General features: G+C 40.5%; 1 long non-coding RNA gene across 1 annotated transcript; it reads left to right on the top strand.

Annotated features, from left to right (window-relative positions):
• Window positions 1-217: 217 nt before the first annotated feature.
• Window positions 218-6,731, top strand: LOC125355258. The gene is made up of 3 exons (XR_007211629.1): window positions 218-727; window positions 1,654-1,764; window positions 6,600-6,731. It is a non-coding gene; the product is annotated as an uncharacterized LOC125355258 (long non-coding RNA).
• Window positions 6,732-23,768: the final 17,037 nt, after the last annotated feature.

The following is a 23,768-nucleotide window of genomic DNA, read 5'->3' as shown; positions in this document are numbered from 1 at the left end:
TGACACTGTGGCTCAACGTGGTAGAGCACTACTAACCTTGAGTGAAAAAAGCTCAGGTACAGCACCCAGACCCTGAGCTCAAACCCCACAACCAACCAACAACAACAAACGGAGGAGGAGGAGGAGGAGGAGGAGGAGGGGGAGGGGGAGGAGGAGGGGGAGGGGGAGAGGGAGGGGGAGGAGGAGGAGGAGGAGGAGGAGGCCTACAATGCAATAAATGCCAGTGTATTCCAGCTGTTGGTAATGGTAATAATGTAGAATGATAAGAATTCCATATCACTATTGACAAGAATATAAATTAAAACATCACTTAACAAAACAGTGTGGGACTATCTAAGACCAAAGTACATGCCTCTGACACTGACACAACAATTTCACTCCTAACCTTGTATCCTGGATCATCCAGAACAAGGGCCTGTGAGGACAAAAATATTTGCTTTGTTTTGATTGTTTATTTGTGACATGTCACTGTACAGCTGAGGCTTGGGTTGAACTTTGAATCCTTCTGCCTCAGTCTCTTGAGTACTGAGATTACAGGCATGTGTCATCACACCTAGATGAAACTATTTTTATAATAATGTATGTTATTTGTCATTTTCACTGGTATTAACATCTGTGCTGATGGAGCAAAAACATTGATGGGTAAAAATACAGTCAAAACCTGCCAATCCCACCCAAAAATACCTGTAATGGAGCAGTCAAAATTAACACTATTGAATCCCAGTCAGTGAGTACACTTCTTTTTTTTTCTAATGAGATTAATAAGAAATATGAGTTTTTAATATTACATGAATATTATATGTAAATATTGTGTAAATATATGTATGAGCATTGGGAAAATCTTCATAATACAATGAGCTAGTGTTTTCCAAATGACTGATATATAATGTTACAAAATCATACATTGGTAAAAATATTATTCAAAGTCAAAGAGATTGATTTAATAAAAAGTTTACTGGTGTAGTTTCAGATTCCACATTACACTTTAAAAAGGTGTTATCGCAATCGAGAAGAAGCAGTCATAGTAGACATCTTTTAATTTTTTCCTTCTGTAAAAATATTGGAAAATTTCCAGTACATTACTATTTTCTTTTATGTCATTTGCTTACTTTTAGAATTAAGAATGTGTATTGACTTTTTTAACCATTTATCTTTTCTGCATATATTGAGGTGATCATATGGTTTTTCTTTAGACTATTAATATGACAATTTACACTATTAAAATAATTAAGATAATTCTGTTTTTTTAGGCTAATACAACTTGGTGATATATAGTATTTTTTTTTATCTCTTGGCTGTTTGCTAACATTGTGTTTCAAACTTTCTCATTTATGATCATAGGTCAAATTCATCTGTAATTATATTTTGTCTTATTGTCCATGACGAGTTTTAGTGTCTTATTATGAGCTTTGAACTTATTCACTTTTTTATGCTCCTATGAGCTTTTAGAATATTTTGTTCTCTAAAAGAGTGATGGAATGAAATTAAAGCTTTTTTGGATCTGAGTGGTTTTGTGCTTTTTTTTTTTCTGAATGATTCCACTTATGTAATTCCACTTATAGGATTATTCAGGATTTTTGTATCATTTTAGAATTTTCTTATTTCATACTTAGAGAATTAGACATATAGACTGTAAGGAAAGAAAAGGAGCAGAAAGGGCAAAACTCAACAGATAAATAAGCTTCATTTGGGAGGAAAGCCTGGGAAGGACAACAAAGTCTCCTTCAGCCTGGTTGAAGAGGAAATGTCAAGCCTCCCTTACAAGTAAGGTCACTAAATATTAGAAACAAGAGTAGATGGAAGCAGGAGTAGGTGAGCAATTTTGACTGAGGAGTTTCAGGGCCTCAACAGCATCTGTGTTCACCAGGGGTGTCAATGTCAGATCTGGCCTTGCTCTCAAGCTCTCTTCTCCAAAACCACAGGTATGTTTGTTCAAAGGTAAGGGGAGGGGAGATGAGATAGCTGTTAGTGGGAAAGGGGAGTGCTTTCAGTTTAGGTCATTTACCATCATAGATCACATTGTCAAATGTATAAGCATTAAGTCATTCATTATTGTCCTCTTAATATCTTCCAAATATTTGCAACATCTGGAATAATATCCCCCCTTATATTTCTGATTATTTGTATGTTCCTCCTTTCTTGATTCTCCAAGCTTCTTTTATCCGGGGTGGCATCCATCTGAATTCCCTTTCACAAGGGTCTGGATAACAGTAAACTCTTTCTATTAGCTTTTTAAATAGCTATCATGGCTCTTCAAAGGTATTTTCAGCAGGAAGAGAATAGGTTACAAGTTATTTCCTTTCATCTCATGGAGGATATTATTGTACTTGTATTCTGGGGAGCAAGAAAATCCACCAAGCACTGTTGAAGGTGACAAATGCGTTTTATTAGTCAGTTTGCAACTGCCTTGTCCTGGGCTACCCCAGAGCTTTCAGAAGCAGTTGCAGCCTCCAGGGGGCAAGTTTCTTTCCTTTCTCCTTTCCACAGGTTTCTCCTGTCCACAGGCCTCTGCAGGCCTCTTGTTCTCCACAGGCCTCTGTTCTTCATAGGTCTCTCCCCTCTGAGGGACTCCACTTTCCACGTGGCTCTCTGTGGGCCTCTGCTCTCCATGGGCCTCGGATCTCCATGGGCCTCTGCTCTTAGCGTTCTCGACAGGCACCAGGCTCCAGACAGTCCCACAGGCCTCAGGCTCTTCTTGGCTCTGCTCTGCTTTGCTCCTCTTTGTCTGCTCTCCTCGGGCCTTTGGTTCTCAGCAGGCCTCGGCTCTGCACGCCTCTCCTCCCTTCCTCTGTAGGCCCAGACTCGGGCCTCCTCTGTCCGCAGGCCCGGGTCAGGCCTTTTCACACCACAGGCCCGGGGTTTGGGCCTCCTCTGTCCGCAGGCCCAGGCTGCCCTCAGGCCTGAGGGGAACCCAGCACTGCTCAGCTCCACGAGGCACTTCCTGGCACCTTGCTTCTCCGGGCCTCTTCCCACCCCCACCCACCCCCACACGAAATCCTGCCCTCTTATATCCCCCGGCTGCCTGCAGTCTGGGGGTGGTGGTTCCAGTCCCCTCAAAATGGGGCAGGATCCCCCTTTTACTCTCCGAAGTGGGGTATGGCAATGACAACATGGGGCGGGGCTTCCCCCTCCACCCCCGCCCCCAAGTTATTGTAGTACTGTCATTTGTTTTCCCTTGGTCTTATTGATTTTCCTCCCTGGTTCTGAGGATTGAACTCAGGACTTCACATGCAAGGCAAGTGTCCTACCACTGAGCTATGCCTCCAGTCCTATTACTGCTATTGAGAAGTCAGTTGTCAGTTGAGCTGCTATTCTTATGTCTCTACCACACCCCACCCACAATATCTTCATCTTTGTAGAACAATGATTTTATTATGAATCTAAGTATGAATTTCTTCCTTTCTTTCCTACTGGGATTTGTTTGACTTCTTAAATATGTAAATTGACATCATTCTTTCATAGTGTCTGGGAAAATATAGGACAGTATTTTCTTAAAAATTGTGCCTGCAAAATGATCCAAACTTCTAGAACTTGCCACCCAGATACATTCCTGCATTGGATTTGTCAGATACTAGGCCTCCTTAAGCTGGTTTTTCTTGTTTGCCTCCACAAAAGCAGGTTATGAGTTCTCCTAAAGGATGGAAATTTTTGGGGGTAGGGATGTAGCTCAGTGGTAGAGCTCTTGCCTACCATGCACCAAGGCACCCTAGGTTCATTTCCCATAGTGAAGTGGGAAAACATATTTCGACGTGGTTCTACTTTACCTTTCACTTTTCATATATTTGATGATGATTTGAATTTCCTCTTTTGGAAAGTCCCTATTTTGACCTTTGGCTTACTTTTCCTAGCCTGTATTTGTTGTTGATAAAGTGTCCTTTAGATAGATACACAGACAGACAGAAAGACACTCAGACATATATCTAAAATAAATATCTTAAGATATATATCTATGTTAATTCATGTCTATCTATCTCTATTCTCCCCAACAGATGACAGGTATTTATGAAGTTTTTTTCATGAATAAATGTTCTAGTTTTAGTATAACCCAGTTACGAATTTCTCTTTTATTGATGTCTTGTTTAAAGAAACTTTTCTCTGTCATATATCAAGAAAACTAACAATAACAATTGTTGGAGGGGATGTGGCCAAAAGGGAACCCTACTTCATTGTTGGTGGGAATGTAAACTGGTTCAGCCACTCTGGCAAGCAGTATGGAGATTCCTCAGAAGGCTAAATATAGAACTCCCCTATGACCCAAGAACCCCACTTTTGGGTATCTATCCAAAAAACCACAAACAAAATCACAGTAAAGCCACCAGCACAACAATGTTCATAGCTAGAATCCGGAACCAACCCAGATGCCCCTCAGTAGACGAATGGATCAGGAAAATGTGGTACATATACACAATGGAATTTTATGCCTCTATCAGAAAGAATGACATTGCCCCATTTGTAAGGAAATGGAAGGACTTGGAAAAAATTATACTAAGTGAAGTGAGCCAGACCCAAAGAAACATGGACTCTATGGTCTCCCTTATTGGGAATAATTAGCACAGGTTTAGGCAAGTCACAGCAGAGGATCACAAGAGCCCAATAGCTATACCCTTATGATCACATAAGATGATGCTAAGTGAAATAAAATCCATGTTATGGAAATGATTGTTATATCACAGTTGTAACTACTTTCAATGTCCCATGTGTATCTGTAGCTTCTACTATTGATGATGTTCTTGTATCACCTTCCTGTGGTTGTATCTACACTATCTCTGTAATCTTATCTGAGTATATTGGAAACCGTCTATACTGGTATTAGAACTAGGAAATTGAAAGGGAATACCAAAATTGAGAGACACAGGATAAAAAAAGACAAACAACTACAAAAGCAATACTTGCAAAACTGTTTGGTGTAAGTGAACTGAACACCTCATGGGGGGAAAGGGAAAGGGAGAGGTGGGAATGAGGGACGATGTAACAAACAGTACAAGAAATGTATCCAATGCCTAACATATGAAACTGTAACCTCTCTGTACATCAGTTTGATAATAAAAATTTGAAAAAAAAAAAGAAACTTTTCTCACCTTAACAGAACTTAAGGTCCTGACTTTCTTCATTGTTGGGTGTCCTCATTTACATATGTGGGGATCTAAGTCTGGTCTTTCTATTCAAATTCATTCATTGATTTCTTTTTCCTACTCATGCACTGAAATTCAAGCAGTGTTGCTTAATATGATTTTGTACAATTTCATATCTAGGAAGGAAACTCTCCAAACATTCTGCTTCAAAAGCATCTTGTTTATTTTTGGCTCTTTGCCCTATATAAATATTTTATTTATTTTTGAAACAAGTTCTCACTTTGTAGCTTATGCTGGCATTAATCCTCTTGCCTCAGCCTTTTTCACAGCTGCGATTTCAGGCACGTGCTACCATGTGCAACGTCTATATGAATTTTAGAATCAAGTTGTCAACTCAAACAGAAAAGGCTTTTAGGGCTTTTGACTGAAATTGTAACTGAACTAATGGGTCAATGTGGAGGAATTAACATCTTTAAATGTTGCCTCCAGAGCTGGGTACTGGTGGCTCACGCCTGTAATCAATCCTAGCTACTCAGGAGGCTGAGATTTGAGAATCATGGTTCAAAGCCAGGCTGGGCAGGAAGATCCATGAGACTTGTAACTCCAATTAACCACAAGAAGACCAGAAGTGGTGCTGTGGCTAAAAGTGGTAGAGCACTAGCCTTGAGCAATAAGTGCTCAGGGACAGCACACAATCAAGCCCCATGACCCACCCAAAAAACTGTAGCCTCCAGTCCAGGAACATGAGTGATGATACTGGTAAGTATCATGTAATTAGATTAGGGTTGTTAGTGAAGGGGGGAATGAAGAGTTAAAAGTAAACCCCATTTTCAGGCAGCCCCCGTTTTGTGCAAAACCCAGGGCAAGCTTATTAGGGCCCAGCCGGTCAAGAACTCTAACCGCCTGGGAATGCTTAACTCTAAGCGCCCCTAGAATGCCTCGAACCCTGAGCCAATCAGATTTGTACCCGTAATCTTGCTTGCTTGAACACCTGATTGCTGTGACTTTGGTTTTTGGCCTATAAAGGCCAAAAGCTCTGTGTAATCGCAGCTCGGGACTGCCTCCTAACCTCCGCTGTGTCAGTGGGTAGGACAAGGCCCTGAGCCGAGGCTCACTTAAATAAAGTCTTGCCTTGCTTTTGCATTTCGGAATGTCTGAGTCTTGGTGGCCTTCTTGGTGGTCGTTTCGCGACTTGGCATAACAGTTAGTAACTGAACTGAAATTATCCTGATATTTTCTTTGCAAAAGGACATTTCAACATGAGTTATATAATGATTTTCAAAATGTAACATACTAGAAAATATAATTTATATCCAAATAGGTTTTTATTTTTAAAATCTGACTTGGAAAAGAAATTTTTCATTAAGTGCTTTTTAAAAAATTCCTTTTGACATTCACATTTTCCTTTCTGGAAATTCTTGTCCTTAAATTAGACATTTGGTTTGTTGGTCAGCTTTGAAACTTCGAAGACAACAATCTGTTCAGTCATGTGCAAGGTTGTCGTAGAATTCCCCTATATGTTCACAGACTGCAGCTTATCGATTCCAAAAGATGAGCAAAAATCTATTCCAAGACTGAATGAAAGAACTGACCAATCTTAGAGCAAACCTGAGAGTGACTTATGAGCATAGCTGTACCATACCAAACACAATTACAAAATTACGAAAACAAGACAAACAAAAAACCACAATTACAAAAGGAAGATTAGTAGGAACCGGGACACCTTCCATTTTAAAATCTTGGAGAAGCAGGGTTTGTGTCCCTTTCCTTTTTCTCCCCCTTTTCTTCCTCTTCCCTTTCTCCGCTTTCTTTACCTCCCCCTCCTCTCCCTCTTCTCTTCTCATCTTTTCTCTTCTCTTCATACTTCACTCTCTCTTCTCTTTCCCCTTCCTCCCCTCCCTACTCCTCCCTCCCCACCCACTACACCCTAAGTCTCATTGTGAGGCCTTGGCTGGCCTGGAATTCCTGATCCTCCGGCCTCTGCCTCCGGAATTCTGGGATTATAGTTGTCATCCACACTCAGTTCTTTTTCTTTAGATTTGAATGGTTAAGAAGTGTTCCTCATTTATGGACCTTGCATCAAAGCCAGGCTACTTGGAAAGTTCATGTTTTGTTTTGTATGCTCAGTTTGGATCGCTAGGAAGATGGTTGAGGGCGGTATTTAATTTTCATCAAGAAAAAAAAATCCCTAATGTCCAAATTGCATTTGAAGTTGAAATACATTAAACAGGTTTCCTACTTTCCAGATTCACTGTCATTTGCCACACAATGCAAGCCCTGGGCTGTAGGTGGCCTTTAAACCCTCTCCTCCAGGGATTCGTTCAGTCTGCTGCCCCTTCGCAGCGCATTCACAATGCTTCTTGAAAAACTCCGCAAGTCTTCCTCCCATTAAAAAACAACAACAAAAATACAGCGCCTGCCAGCCTACCCCCCTCCCACCCTACCCCCCCAGACAGATCGAAACACTTTGCCCCTCAAGTGAACCCCAGGAAAGGAGCTGTGAGGAGTCACCAAGCAAGCGTTGGCAGACCATCTTTCTTTGTAAAGGAACTCTGCATCTTAAAGGCCAGCACCGACAGAAATACGGCTGAAAGGGCGTCTGAGGTCAGGGCGTGGACGCGGCCGTTCTTTTCCTAGGCTCGGGAAACCTGGGAAAGTTTCTTTGGGCCCCATTCGAGTCACGCGGCAATTCCATGGTAGGGATTGTGCAATGCGGCTCTCCAGCGGGCGGCGGCGTGGGGGTGAGGGTGAAAAACAGCGGGAGGGGCTTCTCTGGTTTCCAACTAGGTCCCGCCTCTATAAAGTGTAGGTACGTCACGCTGTGCGCAGCCCGACTGCGGGGTACGGGGAGTCCCCGGGCCACAGGCTGGGAAGTGCAGCTTCCCCGTGAGGACGCGGGGTGGAGAGGCGGTGGGGGGGAACGGGACCTGGAAGTGGGGGGGGGGGGCGGAGGAGTGCGTCCTCTCCAGCGGGCACCGTTCACCAGGACGCTTCTTGGGACTCCGCGGGTCGGCGTCCCCCGGGGGGGGGGGGGCGAGGGGTGCAGCACTTGGCCCGAGAAGGGGTAGGAGACACAGGCTGACGTCGGTCGATCGTGGCTGGGAAAGTGGGCTCGCCCAGTCGGGAAGAGCCCCGGCACCGCGCCCCCGCCCCCGCCGGCCCAGCTCTCTCGCCCTTTCCGGCGGTGACGCAGGCGGCGGGGTACGCGGGAGTCTGCGCGGAAACCCCGAGCCCCGGGGATTGCCGCCCCCGTAGCCCGTGCACACGTCGCTGTGTGCGAGCGGGCGCATACAGGGGCTCCCGCCCGAGGGATCTGGGGTCGTAGAAGGAGCGTAGGCCGGACACGCCACGTGGACGCGCGCTCCCCAGGGCAGGCGTTCGGGTAGATTCGTCACTGAGCCCACCAGCCTTGTGAGATACACGCTATTATTAGTTTCAGGTAAAAGTTAAGGAGCAGGATTCACAGGGAAGTTTTGCTTGCATGAAGTCTGGCTGGAGGCAGAACTGCCAAGCAAATCCGAGTTTGGATGCCACCAGTACCATAGATCCCGCCCCCCATCCGCCACTCTCATTCGGGTAAAGGGAGAACTGGGGCGACGGGGGCCTTGGCGTGTAGCTCGCCCTCACTCACTGGCACTGGCTTGCTAACATTGGCGAGGAGACTAGCGTGGTCGTTCTGGATCCTCAGCCTCGCGGGTAGACGAAAGATTTAATTCAGTCAACAGGAAAATCCCTTATCCCTATCACAGTCGAATCAGTGACTGACACCGAGTTTTGTCTCTTGGTCCCATCAAGGGGTTCTTGCCAAATCATCCACCTCCTTCCCCCACCCCCACCCCCACCCCTTTTCCAGGCCCTTGTGACCGACCAGCTGTAGCTGGAGCGTGACTTCTCGGAGACCTGATGGTGGTGGCATGGGCAGGCATCTCCGAGAAGGCGAGCTGAGGAAGTGGCTGCGCTAACTGCTGGCCAGCCAGGCACACGGGCAGCTGGGGACGCTGCTCGGCGGGCGCGTGGTGGCGCGCTGCCAGGCCGCAGGGGCCTCGGGACCCGCTGGGGCTGGACTCCTCTGGGCAACTCCAAGAATAGCTGCAGCCCCATATGGGGTGTGTGAGCCTTGTACACACTCGGGATTCTCTCGTGGATGAGACACACAGCCTTTCCACGACCATTTTTCAGCATCAGCAACGGAATGTGAAGAGGAGTTTATGTAGAAAGTGAAATGGGCTGATTTGAAAGTTTTAAAACAGCATGAAATCTTGGAAATTTGTCCTCTGAATTTGTTTGGGATTTTAAGAGTCATTGCTTTCTAGAACATCTGTTCCCCACCCCCAGGCTTCGTTTGTGAGTCGAGGCTAAACTATCTGAACAGGCCTTTCCCTTGGGCACTGAGAATGTTGGGAACATAGACAGCCTCTGTCTACTGCAGCTGGAAACCCAATAGGGAACAGGAGCTTTTAGGAAAGGACTCTCTACTATAGGAACAAAAATCTCCCGGTTTTTTTTTTCCAATCACAAAATAATTAATACACCTGTAGAAAAGAGAAGAAACAAAATCTGAAATACTGCCACCCAGAAGTTCTGTTAATTTGATGCATAGCATTCTGGGTATTCACACTAAGTAGAATGTTAGATAGCCTCCCCCCCCCACACACACACATAAAATATGGCATGCTTCTTGACATTGGTGGCTCACACTTATAATTCTAGTTTCCCTGGAGGCTGAGATCTGATGTTTGTGATTTGAAGCCAGTCCTGGCAGGAAAGTCCAGTTTATCTCCAGTTTATTGGAGATAAACTACCAAAAAGCCACAAATAGAACGTAGAACTGTGGCTCAAGTGCTACAGTGCTTGATTTGAGCAAAAGAAGCTCAGGGGTAGCATCAAGGCTCTGAGTTGAAGCCTCAGGACTGGCACACATGTATGCTCATCCACCCACCCACATACACACAATATGGCATATCACTAAATATGTCACATACATGTTTTATGTGGCTATTTACTGTACATTCATCTAACCAGTACCCTATAAAATGTTTTAAAGTTGTGTACTTAAAGTGTGCCATTTAAGCAGACCTTGGGAGAGAGCAGCCTTGCAGCTAAACCTTTGAGCACAGCCTCAATTGTTTACATAGATACATTTCCTATAAGTTGCATTACTGGGTTCAGGGTTGACAAGAATTGCCTTACATTGACCTTTTAAGCTAATGATTTTCCCCCAGTGTTTCCCCAGACTTTCTGACCATTTGTTTACTAAGAATATATCAAATTCTCATCGCATGGCAGACATGCCAAGATTCAGAATACACTACAGCAAAAAGATCAATGAATACAGTAGTAGTAATAGTAGTTCAAGGTGCCATCCATGTCAGAAATGTTTTTGTACAATCAGGTGCAAAACTGAAGGTCTGGAAGCAGCAGCAGACTTTCAGATTTTAGGTGAGCAGTGGCTAGAACACAGGAGGACAAGAAGGCTAAAGGGAATTTCCTGTACAGAAACATGGTTCCCTGACAGCCTGTGTTCATTTATTTGGGGAATATGTGAGTTGCTCTACTGGGATGGAGGGCACTGGCAGCAGGCAAAGAAGTAGCTCATTGTGTCTTGTTAAAAAGGTTTGTGGAGCTCAATGTGAGAGCACATGTTTAAATTAACATTCACAAGGCCCTGGGTTCAATTCCAGCCCCCCCCTCCAACACACATACCACACCACCCCCAAAATTGGACTTTATTCACATAGCAACTTGAAAAAGGTTATTTGTGGGACGTTTAAAGTCATGATGAAATTAGATCCCAACACTTATTATACTGAAGAACATTGTCTTCCGTGAACTCCCTTTCATTCCTGCATCAGGCTTAGAATGTATGGTGTGGATCAGATTAGAAAATTTGGTCACGGAAAGCCTTTCCTCTCTTTCTACTTTAAAAATGGTTTCCTCCCTAGAGAAGCCTGCTACATGTTTTATTTTTCTCCCTCTTCTAAAATGTAATTGTCTGAGAGCCAAGGTGTTTATATTGTAAGTTTCTTTATTCTCAGAACTTAGAAACAGTACCTAGCAAACAAAAGGTTATATTAGTTGAATGAGTCATTATTAAACATTCTTTGTAGTCTATGCCTTGTCATTCCATATTTGAAGGATGACAAGTACAAGGTTTTTCATCTGTTGTTTTGAGGACAAGGACTTGCTGTATAGTACCAGCTCCACCATACTCCTGAGACTCCCAAGGACTGGGATTACAGGTTGTGCCACCATGCCCATCTTGCTGCTGGCTTTTTTTTTTTTTTTTTTGCATGTTACTCAAATTTTATTTGATTACATACAAAAGAATTTTAATGGTTTGGATAAACAAAATTAATAAACCTCTATCATTCAATACTTGTTACAGTAAGTAAAAAGAAAGGCAGTTGGTGGCAAAACAATTACAACTTAGAAACCCTTTAAAGACTCTGAAGTGTTGAGTTGCTGCTGGCTTTTGTAAGTCATTTTGTCTTATTTACTTGTGTGCTTGTAGATTTTGGTGCTTGGGTTCATATTCCTTAGATTTTATCTGTAGAAAGTCTTTGAGGCATAAAATGAAGTTGCATTCATACATGAAGAGATGTTTTGTGTTTCCTTCTTATTTTATTTTATTTTTTGTTTTTATTTTTTAGATACTAGGAACCCAGCAGGACCTTAGTGCTTGGTAGGTAGGCATTGAGCCATACCTCTGGCTCTTGTATTTACTTTATTAGTTATCTAGGGTAATTACTTATCCAGGATCATAGTAGTTTATCTGCTTCATTGTTTCTTTTTGTAAGTATATAAGTAGAGTGAATTGGCCTGTCAACTTGTATATGAGAATATCAACTCTGAATATTAAATAAACTATCAAACAATCAAATACCAAGTTACAGATAAGTCAGTTTTCTTATCCCTTTCTGTGCAGTAGGGTTTGCTCATTTATTTTTACATTTCCAACTCTTTTAGATTTCCCTAGCTTGTTTGGCCTTTAGCTTGGTCTAATTTCTATTAAAAACTTATTGTTCTTAGATTGATAAATTTTTTTAGATACTTGATATTTATGTGAAATCAGTGATTTGTAAATATCAGGGAACAATTCTAATTGACTGATAGAGTCTCACTACATAGCCTAAACTGGCCTTAAACTCATGGTCTCCTGCCTCCCTTCCAAATGCTGGGATTACAGATATATACCACTATTCCCAGTCAAAATTCCTTCTTCCCTCCCTCCCTCCCTCCTTTCCTTTTCTCTTTCGTTCAATAATCTTTAAAATCTGATCTTGTGGTTTTTGCAAGGGCTGGCCTCAGAATGCAATTCTCCCCATAGGTGGAATTATAAATATATATCACTGCAACCCAATTTATTTGTTGAGGTAGGATTTTACTAACTTTTTGCCTGGGCTAGCCTTGAACCTTGAGCCTCCTGATCTCCTCCTGAGTAGCTGAATCATGAATCACTGTGGCTTGGCTCAGTTATTTTAGTATGTATGTGTGTGAGGGAGAGACAGAGACAGAAATGGAGACACACACACACACACACACACACACACACACACACACACACACACACAGAGTCCTGGAACTTGAAATCAGGGCCTGGCCCCTGAGCTTTTTCTGCTCTACCACTTTGAGCCACAGCACCACTTCAGGTTTTCCTGTGGTTAATTGGAGATAAGAGTCCAATGGACTTCCCTTCCCTGGGGTGACTTTCAACTGTGATCCTCAGTTCTCAGCCTCCTTAGTACCTAGGATTACAGGCACAAGCCACTGGCGCCTGGCAAAATATATTTTTAAAGTAAAAAAATTACAGGCCATATTTGACCTTCAACCTATCAGTTTATAATTTCTTGTTCTAGATGAGCTAAGCAACCAACATCCAATGTGTGAATACAGTATTCATACCATGTGGAATGAATTCTGTTAGAACACATCTGTTGGGGCTGGGAATATGGCTTAGTGGCGAAAGTGCTTGCCTCCTATACATGAAGCCTTGGGTTCAATTCCTCAGCGCCATATACATAGAAAAGGCCAGAAGTGGCGCTGTGGCTCAAGTGGCAGAGTGCTAGCCTTGAGCAAAAAGAAGCCAGGGACAATGCTCAGGCCCTGAGTCCAAGCCCCAGGACTGGCAAAAAACAAAACAAAACAGAACACATCTGTCGGATACAATAATCAGACAAATGGAGGAAAAAGCCCATTTTAAGTTTCTGCTTTTTTCTATATTCTCTACAAATATAACTGTTAGGTCGTCAGTCTAGATTTTTGATTCAAGGAATATGGTCACCTCTTATAATACAGGGAAAGACAGATCATAGTCCTTTCCCTCCAGGCTTTTGCATCTCTGCCATGTAGAATGTGCACTGTATCAAGAGAGCTGAAGAGCAGCTAGGAAGTCATTGCCTCTTTAATGGAGCCTTAGCTGGGTGGGTGTGGTGGCATTAGAAAGAAAGGTTAGATATCAACTATTTGAAAGATTCTGTGACAGGAGATGATCTAAATGTATACGGGTTAAAAATAAGGGAGAAATATTATTTCTGCCTATGCAATTAAGATTCTAAGTAAGCACCAGGTTTCATGGCTGAAAAGTCTTTTCAGTGGTCATTTTGTCAGAAAAGAAAATAAGCCCAATGTCACTTTTCTTTTAGTTTATTCATTTCTCATAAACTAATGGCAATGTGAGAGATTTTCTAATATGTAATGAAGTAAGGAGAATGGGTCTATGCTTCCCCTAGATAATTAGCCCTTGGTTTTCCCTAGATGGTTTGCTTTTCTATTGGGTTTAAGTGTCTTCATCTGGTTTGCTTTGCTCACGTACAACACACGTTGTATGGTTTTGGCCTTTGTAAGCTTTGTGCTATCTGTATTTGGGGTTGCTGATCTTTGAGACATGAATACACCAGCAAACCTCTCTCTGGCTCTCCAATGAAGACTCATAATTTGGCCTTTTAAGTGGTGGCCTCTCTATTTCTCATGATTGGGTTTCCTTACAACAGTAAAAGGCTCATCAAATGCCATCAATTTTTCAATGGCAATAAATCCCAAAGGGAAATATTTTGGCTGATCTATACATGTAAATTATCTTCTTCTAGCATGTTATCATCATTAAAGGATTGCCTTCCTGCTTAAGTAAACAAAAAATAATCATGGCTGTCATGATTCTGAAGCATCTGTTGGCTTCTCATGTTGAAAAGCTTCATTGAAATAGATTGTCAATATTCTCCTAATGCAATGTTTTTAGTTCCATTTATGGCATTTCACTGGCGTCTGATTGTTTGAAGGGGCTATAGGGAAACTGATGACATTAAGTAAGATAGATTATGGCTCACATTCAACTCTCATCTCTCAGTGGGCCTAGCTGACATAACTTCCATTATTGCTAATGGCAGTGTTGAGCACATGCCTTTTTTTTTTTAATGAGTTTACCAGTAAAAAAATCTTTCAATCTCCTAATCTTTGCAGTAGGCTGCAAATGGGCTTTAACTTTAGATGTAGTAGCCTAATTAGTTGGAACCTTGTAAGTGATTAGCACCCAACAGGTTTTGTATTTCCCCATAGAGCACAAGCATGATGACACATTTATCCACAGCCTAGAATAAAGATAATCCTAAGAGAATTTGGTTGCTTAGCTAAATTCAAGTGTGAGGCTGGAATTTTGGTAGGATGATGTTGGTTTAGCATTTAAGGAATTATCAAGCACTTTGACATGTACAGTGTCACACAATGGGAAAACATTGCTGCTGGAAATGACAATGACCAAGTCACATAGTGGGTGACAGTATGCCTTCAACATTGCCCCTCCTGTGACTCTGGAAACCAAAGGACTAGTTGCATGAGAAATAGCACTCCAGCTTGAACTTTGGATTGTTGGTGGCAGTGCTAATGTAAACTTTGTTGAGGAAAGACAGCAAGAAGTCAGAGGAAGTCCCTAAAATGTTTTTAGTGCACATTAAAAAACAAGTAGACTTACTGGAAATAAATCACCGTATCCCATGTTACAGTATGATATGAACACAGTGGGTGCTGAAAGAAAACTCTAGGAAAGAACTGAACCTGTCAATAAGAAAAAAAGATTGAAAAGGACCAAGCACCTCACTAAAATATGAGTTTACCCTAAATCTTCAAACACTAAGAATCACCTGTATAAGATTCCGCAGTTTTCAGTAGAGATGGGTAAGATGAGTGACCTCATTGTTATACATGTCAATTTTGGGTATATTTTATATGCATCCCAGCAATGATTACTGTGATCACAGGATACTTAGCTGGGGTTATGTGAAGATTCAGCTTATATAAGTATTACAGAATGGAAATTGAAGAATGGATCCAAAAGCTTCAGAAACAGAACATCAAATATACATAGCTATTGAGCTATTGTGATAATCTGTTAGAACTATCCTAGACATATACAATTACCAATGAGGGAAACCATAGAGTCTATGTTCTTTGGGTCTGGCTCACTTCACTTAGTATGATTTTTTTCCCCCAAGTCTTTCCATTTCCTTATGAATGGGGCAATGTCATTCTTTCTGATAGAAGCATAGAATTCCATTGTGTATATATACCACAATTTTTTGATCTATTCATCTACTGAGGTGCATCTGGGCTGGTTCCATATTTTAGCTATGGTAAACTGTGCTGTGATGAACATGGTTGTGCTGGTAGCTTTAGTATGGTCTTGCTTGTGATCCTTTGGGTAAATGCCCAAAAGTGGGGTTCTGGATCATAGGGGAGCTCTATGTTTAGCCTTTTGAGGAACCTCCATACTGCTTTCCAGAGTGGTTGAACAAGTTTACACATAAGATGATGCTAAGGGAAATGAACTCCAAATTATGGAAACAAGTGGTTTATCATTGTTATTATTTTCAATGTACTATGTGAAATTTTTCCTTTTCCTTTTGTTTTTCTTCCCTGTGATTTAACCCCTGTTGTCACTGTATTCGATTTTGGTACCCTGGGTACTGTATATATGTTTATCTGAATTATGGAAGGGAAGGAGAACAATGAAATGGTGAGACAAAAGATAAAAGGTGAACCAATGCAACTGCATAACTCGGTGGGGGGGGCGGGGATTGGGGAAGAGAGGAGGTGGGAGAAAAATGAGGGAGCATGTAACAAGTTTGACAAGTAACTGTAACCCTGCTGTATATCACCTTGACAATAATTTTTTAAAGAGAACATCAAAGAAAAGATCTAGCACTAATTTGTTTTCCAGTTTTTTAATTGAGTTTAAATAACTACATATATTTCATAGTACACATCTAACACTAAATTTTAAAATATTATATACTTAAGCTTATTTAGAAGAAAAGCCTGAGACTAATTTGCCTTATTGTTATATTGAACTAAAAACAAATGACTTATATAAAACATTTGATTAAAGGAAAAAATGGTTAAATTTTTATTTTTAACACATTATTGTTATATAATTCACATGTAACATTTTTCAGGATAGTTTAAGTCTGTCAGCTTATAAATTGTGGCCAAATTACCTGCTGGCTATGAGCATATGTTGTAACACACACCTGTGTGACTCAGTACCAGTGTCTGGGAGACATCACTCTCAGCTCTACTGCCACTTGGAAGTTCAGTTTTAGCATGAATTTTTGCAGGGAGCGCTAATATCTGCTGTTTGCCTTCTCTGTCATTCTTTTATCATGTCTTCCCTCCTTTCTTTTCTCCTTTAACCATTATAAGAGAGAAAGCACTAGAGCTCACATTTTAACTGTAATAGTTTGTATATGTAACACTTAAAGAATAATTTATTATACTTTTTTTTTTTTTGGTCAGTCATGGGATTTGAACTCTGGGCCTAGGTACTGTCCTTGAGCTTTTTTTACTCAAGGCTAATGCTCTACCACTTTGAACCACAGCTCTACTTCTGCTTTTCTGGTAGTGGTTAATTGTAGATAAGAGTTTTGTGGACCTTCCTGACCAGGCTGACTTCAAACTACAATCCTCAGATCTCAGCCACTGGAGTAGCTAGGACTAGAGGCTTGAGCTACCAGTGCTCAGCTCAACATGTTTGTTTTTTTCTTTGTGCTAGTACTAGGACTTGGTTTTTTCACCAAGACAGGTACTCTACCACCTGAGCCACAACTCCACTTTTGGCTTTTTGCTGATTAATTGGAGATAAGTCCCATAGACATTACTGCCCAAGGTAGCTTCTAACTTCACTCCTCAGATCTCAGCCTCCTTAGCAGTTAAGATTATAGCCATGAGCCACCAGCTGCTTTATTGCTTTTTTTTTTCAAAGTGCATTCGAGTACATTTTCTGAAATCTTGAAATGAATTGTTTTTAAAAAGAAGGTCTCATCACTTCTCACATTGCCACACTAGGGATCAAGCCTCCAACACAGGAAACTTTGAAAGATAAACTTAAAGCAAACTGGAGCAGTGTTACAGTGTTTCATTGTTGTGGCTTTGCAAGAAATTTTGAAATCAGGAGGTGTGAATCTTCCAACTTTGATTATATTTTTTCAAGGTTATTTTGGCTATTCCAGGACCCTTCCCAACCCATGTGAATTTGAGGATAAGATTTTTTCCATTACTGCGAAAATAAAAATAAAATTAAAAACCAGTGAAATTTTGATATTGTGTGGAACCTATAACTCACTTTAAGTAATATTGCCAGCTTAAATCTTCCAATCCATAAGTGCAAAGTGTTTCCATTTAATTTAGGTTTTCATCTCTTCATCTCTTTCATCTCATTTCATCTTTCATCTCTTTTAGCAATGAGTTTTCAGTGAACATTAGTTTTCAGTGAAAAATATTTCACCTCTTTGGTTAAATATATTTCCAGGTATTTTATGCTTTTTGATGATATTGTAATATAAATGGAATTCCTTTGTATCCTTTTAAAAACAAATATAATTTTATTGTTATTATTAAGGTGTATACAGAGGTGTTGCCATTTTGTAAGTCAGGTAATGAGTACAAATCTTTTTGGACTATGTCACCACTTTTGCTTTCTCCAGTTTCTCCCTCCTATCCCTGCCTACAAGTTGTATACTTCATTTTTCACATAGTGTATAACAAATACTGTGGCTGTATTTGTTCCTATTTCCTTTTTGAATATTCTTTGTGGATGTATAAAAACAACTGATTTTTTTTTTGGCTAGGAATGTATCTTAGTGGCAGAGAGCTTGCCTAGCATGCATAAACCCTAGGTTTGATCCTCAACACTGCATAAAAAGGAAAAAGAGAAGAAAGAGAGACAAAGAGGAGAGGAGAGGAAGGGGAGGGAAGAGAGGAAGGAGAAGAGACAAGAGAAGTGACAACAGATTTTTATGCATTGGTCTCAGAATCTGAGTTTTGCTGAGTTCATATATTAGTTTTAGCTGCTTTCTGGTGAAATTTTTGGATCTACAGATACAAGAATAATTTTCCCTCTTCTTTTCCAATTGGAGTGTTATTTATTTCTAATCACTCTAGTTTCTCTGGATGGTACCATGTTGGATGCCAGTACTAAAAGCACAGCATCATTGTTTCTGGCAATTAAATTAATTTTAAAAGAAAAGGAAATATTTCATTTTTAATGATAAATTTAAATACCTGTTGTAGGATTCTAGTCCAACATAACTTGCATCTCTATAAGATGAAAGAAGCATAAGAAGGTGTGAACACCTGGTACAACCATATGAACAAGTAGCAAGAGTGCAACCACCTGTAAGCCAAGGAAAGAGGACTCAGAGAAAAACAACTTTCTGTCAGTTCCTATCTTGGCCTTTCAGCTTGTAGAAAATCACTGTAGAACGATAAGAAAATAACTTTCTGTTGTTTAATTCACCCAGGCTGTGATATTTATTATGGTAGCATAACAAACCAATGCCAACCCTTCTAGTGAATTTTAATTTTAGTTATAATTATTGTATTTTCAGATCCAGTGCAATATTTACATTTTCTATGTCTTATGGGTATTATAACATAATTTATCATTGGTAATATAATTATTATACACACACACACACACACACACACACACACACACACACACACACACACGTTCTAGTCCTAGGGCTTGAACTCATGGCCTGGGCACTGTCAAGGATAGCACTCTACTGCTTGAGCAATAGCTCCACTTCGAGCTTTTCAGTAATTTTTTTTTAATTGGAGTTAGGAGTCTCACAGACTTTCCTACCCAGGCTGGCTTCAAATTGCTATCCTCAGGTCTCAGCCTCCCTAGTAGCTAGGACAGCTAGGATTACAGGCATGAACCACAGTGCCCGATATGATTTTTTTTTTCTTTGTCAGTCATGGGGCTTGAATTCATGGTCTGGGTACTGTCCCTGAGTTTTTGTGCTCGAGGCTGGTGCTCTACCACTTTGAGCCAGAGCACCACTTCCAGTTTTTTTAGTGATTAATTGGAGTTAAGAGTCTTACGGACTTTCCTGCTAGGATTAAAGGTGTGAGCCACCAGCACCCAACTATTTGTTTTTAATAAGTAGTTATACAAAGATGTTTCAATTCTATAAGTCAGGTTATAGATACAGTGCATCTTGGTCAATGTTGCCCCTTCCCTCATTCTACCCAATCTGATTTTGTTTTATGTTTTCCTTTAGTTTTTCTTTCTTTTTTTCCCTCCCTCCTTCCCCTTTTCTTTTCCTTCCTTCCCTTCTTTCTCTCTCCATCTTCCTTCCTTCCTTCCTCTCTCTCTCCATCCTCCTTTCTCCCTTCCCCCCCCCCACTTTCTCTTTTTTTCTTTGTCATATAGTCCAGGTTGCCTCTTGCCTTGACTTTACTGCTGGGATTGTAGGCATGCACTTTGGTCCTATTTGTTTTAAAATCTTGGTCTTGTCTAATACCTAGATTTCTTTAAGAATATTTTTCTTCCTATCAATTTGGTTCCTTTGAGAGCTCTACTTTCGTGTTTCTTTTTGTAACTTCTGATTCTTTTTGTAGTTGTTGAAAATCAAACATTTGAGTAGTATTTTATGACAACTCTGGAAATCAGGGTCTCCTTTCTCATTGTGCTCACTTGTTTGTTGTTATTATCTGTAGTAGTCTTCTTTTCTAGTGATTTTTTTCCCTAATTATTTTTGCAGAGACTATTTTCTTTGTCATGCATTATCATGGGAGTCTCTTCTTTAGCTTGTTTTCATTAAGTTTTGGCAGAATTATACTTGAATGTCAGGCACTAGAAAACAAAACAAATCAGCCAACCAAGCAAGCAAACAAGAAACATCTCTTAATGAAGAATATACTTTCAGTAGTAAAGTGCCTGTTTAGGTTCAAGGCGCTGTGTTTGATTCCAGCCCCCTGAAAACAAACAAATAAACGAATCTCATTTCTCTCACTTTGCTCATTAGCATATTAACTTTGTGCTTGGTCCTTCCTTCAACATTCAGGCAGACTTGCACAATACGTTGGATCATCCTGTGATGAATGTTTAAGGATTTGTTTAGACCTTTTCCCAGTTAGAACCTTTCTCTGGGCATTATATGGCTTTTCAGATTCCTCATATAGACAGCTGTTTTTGCTTGTTGTAACTTCCTTAAGAAATGGAGAGAGGAAGGGTGGGTGAATGCAGTCATAATATTCAATGTACATATGTGCAAATGTAACCTGGTAACTTGAGGGAATAGGTGGGTTTGGGAGAGATGGGGGAGAATAATAGAGATGACATTGACCAAGATGAATTATGTGCATAAGCTGACATATTAAATTGAAATCCAACTGGTACAACTACTTAAAAACAAAAACATTTTTTTCTCAAAACTCTTTCCAATGATTCTTCCTTCAGGCCTTAGGTAGTTTATTGTATTGCTCAACTGTGGGTCTTTTTTTCCCTTCAGGCATTGTTCCTCCATTTTGTAATATTTTTAGCAATGTCTTCTACTTTTCCAACCTTGGTTGTTTAGAAGTAGGCCAACAGAGTAGATCATTTTTATACTAGTCTTTTAGGTAGCTCCAAACAGGTTTTAGCAGCTCAACACAGTAATTTGCTAAATAAGTTCTTTCTAGGATCAGTATAAGACTAAGAAGTAAGAGCCAATAAAAATTCTACAAAATTTTCCTACAATGTCTATTTTGTTTTGTTTCATTTTTCAAGATATAATCTCACTTTGTAGCCCAGGCTAGGCCTCAAATTAATGATCTTCCTGCTTTGGCCTTCAGAGTGCTGGAATTGCATTAAGTGCTGAGATTACATGTATGTATAATCACACTAGCTTGTCTCATTTTAAAGTTGCTTTAATCTTGATGCACCATTTACTTTGTTGCTCTTATCCCCTTTTGCCTTTTTTTTTTAATACCTCAGAGTTCTGACAAAGCAGATTCTAACAGCTTTGGTGTGTGTGTGTGTGTGTGTGTGTGTGTGTGTGTGTGTTTCATTTGGTTTTAGTTTTGATATTTCTGTGGGAAATAGAAGCTTGGAGCTGTCTATTCTGACAATTTTCTGACCTAATTAGAGGTTTGAAATATTAAAATTCATATATAAGATAAACTTTTTCCTCCTATGTAATTTAAAAGAAAGTAAAAAGCCAGGCATTGGTAGCACATACTTCTAATCCAAGCTACTCAAGAGGCAGAGATTGGAAGGATCAGTTTTGTAGGCTACCATACCATGAGGGGGGTCATGAGATCTCATTTTAACAGACAAAGCTGGGCATGGTCGTATACGTCTATCATCACACCTACAGCCGAAAGTGTAAATACGATGTTCAAAGTACATGCCAGCCTTGGCAAAAAGTGGAACCCTATCTCAAAAATAACCAAAGGAAACAGGGTTGGTGGCATAGCTCAAGTGGTAAGAATGTCTGCACGGCAAGCATGAAGTTGTAGATTCAAATCCCAATGCTGGCAGAAAATAATGAAGGAAGAAAGACTGCAATTTCTGTGTTCAAGTGCATGAACTTCGGAAGCAGGCAGTCTGAATTTTAATTCTTTCTTTGTTACTAAAAGTTTATAATAAAGTATTTAACCTGTCTAAACTTTAGTTTTCCATCTATAAAATTTGACCACTGGGATGGCGTTAAAGTTTTCCATTGTAAAAATCAGTGCTATATTGGTAATTGTTTAATGATCAGTTTTTAGAAGGAATGGGTATGGGAAACCCTAATTTTCAGTATTTGCCAGTTTCCATGGTGGAAATACTACTGATAGACTGATTTTTAAGATGCCAGTAGAAAATCATCTAACACAGAGTTGAGACACCATGCTTTCAGTTGGCTTTCATGAGACCATAGGAGTCAACTCAAGGACATCATTTTTTAAGAAGTGCGAGATCTGGGGCTAGGCATGAGACTCACACCTAGAATCCCAGCTATTAGCAAGTAGAATAATAACATTGAAATTCAAGACCAGCCCAAGCAAAAAGTTAGCAACATATAGCTGGGCGCTGGTTGCTCATGCCTGTAATTCTAGCTACTCAGGAGGCTGAGATCTGAGGATAGCAATTAGCAGCCAGCCCAGGAAGCAAAGTTCATGAGGCTTTTATCTTTAATAAACCATCAAAAACTACAAGAGGAGCTGTGGCTCAAGTGGTAGAGTGCTAGCCTTGAGTGGAAAAAGTTGTATGTCCAGGCCCTGAGTTCCAGTATTTGTGCATGTGCACACACACAAAGTTAGCAAGACCCTATCTCAAAGAACAGTTGGGTAACTACATGGAATGTAGAGGCAAAATGTGACTCTATCTGAAAAACAACTAAATCAAAAAGATTTTGGAATATAGCTCAAGTGGTAGAACGTGTAAGCATAAGGCTCTAGGTTCCTTCTCCAGTATCACAACAAACAGGCATTCAAGTGATCAGTTAATAAATATTTTCATCATTATTTGGCTTTAAGAAAAAGAATAAAATGAAAATGATATACTTGTTTTTAAAAGCCAAAATATATGATGTTCTATATATTGCCTAGTGTTCTAAAATATTTTATATCTAAGTACTTTGAAAAGCTTTCTCCAGATGGTCTACCTTCTGTGAGATTCACATTTCATATCCTGTTCCATCTCTAGATCTTGCATCATTGCTTGCCATGAATACAATCACAGAACAAAGTTGTTGCCTCCAGTCTGCCACCCTGTTGGCACCTGATCTAGCCAGGCATCGTCTCTCATTGACTATTAACCATGTAGGCTGCAAGAGATCTTAGAGGCTTGACTTCCTTGGTTGCCTTGGTATTTTACTTGCTATTGGTCCTGCCAGCAGCATCAGCTGGATATGCTTTTCCCCTCAGAACATATATACAGATTTCTCAGTCATCCTCACCAGGCAACTGTTTTACAAATTATCAGGTCCTTTACATTTCTGTTCAGACCTCAGCTTAGGCAAGTTTGTGAAAGAAAGACTATCTTACCTAATACCCTGGGTATATAGACCAAATCCTTTTATAAAGACATTGTTCTGGCATGTTTCCTCTCCTCTCCCTTCCTTCCTTCCTTCCTTCCTTCCTTCCTTCCTTCCTTCCTTCCTTCCTTCCTTCCTTCCTTCCTTCCTTCCTCTCAATTGTGCAAATACAAAGATGACAGCATGGTTCTTACTGTCTATGAACTCACAGCTTGAGATGGAATGGGGCAGAATGGAGATAGATGTGTTAACAAAATCAAATCTAGAATACAGAATTGATCCTTATAAGTGTGATAAGGGAAAGTGTATAAAAAATACCCTGGAAATTTAAAAGTGGCCTCAAGGGCTGGGGATTTGGCCTGGTGGCAAAGAGTGCTTGCCTCGTATACATGAAGCCCTGGGTTCAATTCCCCAGCAC

This window comes from Perognathus longimembris, chromosome 7 (genome assembly GCF_023159225.1).
Source record: "Perognathus longimembris pacificus isolate PPM17 chromosome 7, ASM2315922v1, whole genome shotgun sequence".
NCBI classification, from domain to species: Eukaryota; Metazoa; Chordata; class Mammalia; order Rodentia; family Heteromyidae; genus Perognathus; species Perognathus longimembris.
Note: the sequence above shows the minus strand (reverse complement) of the source record. Positions and strands in the feature narration are given on the sequence as shown.